General features: G+C 29.9%; 1 protein-coding gene across 1 annotated transcript in view; it reads right to left on the reverse strand.

Moving 5' to 3' along the window:
• Positions 1 to 304, reverse strand: part of LOC108734063 (protein halfway) — an 18,711-nt gene extending 18,407 nt beyond the window's left edge. Inside the window, exon 1 of the mRNA XM_025981018.1 lies at positions 102 to 304. The gene's annotated coding sequence lies outside the window, so the exon portion shown is untranslated. The remainder of the gene's footprint in view (positions 1 to 101) is intronic.
• Positions 305 to 921: the final 617 nt, after the last annotated feature.

The following is a 921-nucleotide window of genomic DNA, read 5'->3' on the forward strand; positions in this document are numbered from 1 at the left end:
TATATATATATATATATGTATCTAGTATATGTTAGGCAATAATTATTACAGTAGTTTGTTAAAAACAACAGCTGATATCATGCAAACAGAAAATTACCAACATTGAACAACACTTAATTTCCTCTAGGCTAACATTTTTGCAAGACTAGAACAGCTAAACACTGCACAAATAAACAAAATATGTAATACAGCGCGAGTGAAAACAATTTCTACTTCTTGTTATGTTGCCTATTTACTATTTTTTAATGTTTGTTATGGTGTACCACAGCGCTTTGGAGATCTATACTTCATCGATCGATAACAATCGATAAATCTCGGTAAAAACTTTTAGCTTTCTCTCCATTTAGCCAAACATTAAAACTTGTTATACATAGGCGGCGCGAAAAGGTTCTTATTACTATATAGACATAATAAAATACGTTAATTTTGTTTATTTACTATTAACACAGGTAAATAATACATAAATGGTGAATTTTTTTTCCATGGAATAAATCACTAATATGTAATTTTTATCGATTTTATAAATTATTAGAAAAATATTTGCAGGGTTAATTTCATACATTAAACTTAATTAATTTTTGAATGAATTTTTACCAGTACAGATAACCTCAAATTAATGAGGGAAATTGTTGTTGCTGTCACGCCCGTCGCCGAGAATTGATCCCGGGTCTCGCGCCATTGTTCTACCATTAAGCTACAATTAATATATTACGACGATTGTTTTTAATGTTTTAAATTTGCGAAGGACAGTGAAAAATTAAAAACCGTTGTACAGTAAAGTTGGGTTTCAAATCAGTAAAACAAAAAATTAATTAGCGGTTTATTGTAATTCACAATGCATATACAATCGAACTCCGATAACTCGAATTTTTGATAAGTCGAACCAAATTGGTTGGCAATAGCGTCAAAAGTAGGAAATAC

Source organism: Agrilus planipennis, unplaced genomic scaffold (assembly GCF_000699045.2).
Source record: "Agrilus planipennis isolate EAB-ADULT unplaced genomic scaffold, Apla_2.0 scaffold10, whole genome shotgun sequence".
NCBI lineage: Eukaryota > Metazoa > Arthropoda > Insecta > Coleoptera > Buprestidae > Agrilus > Agrilus planipennis.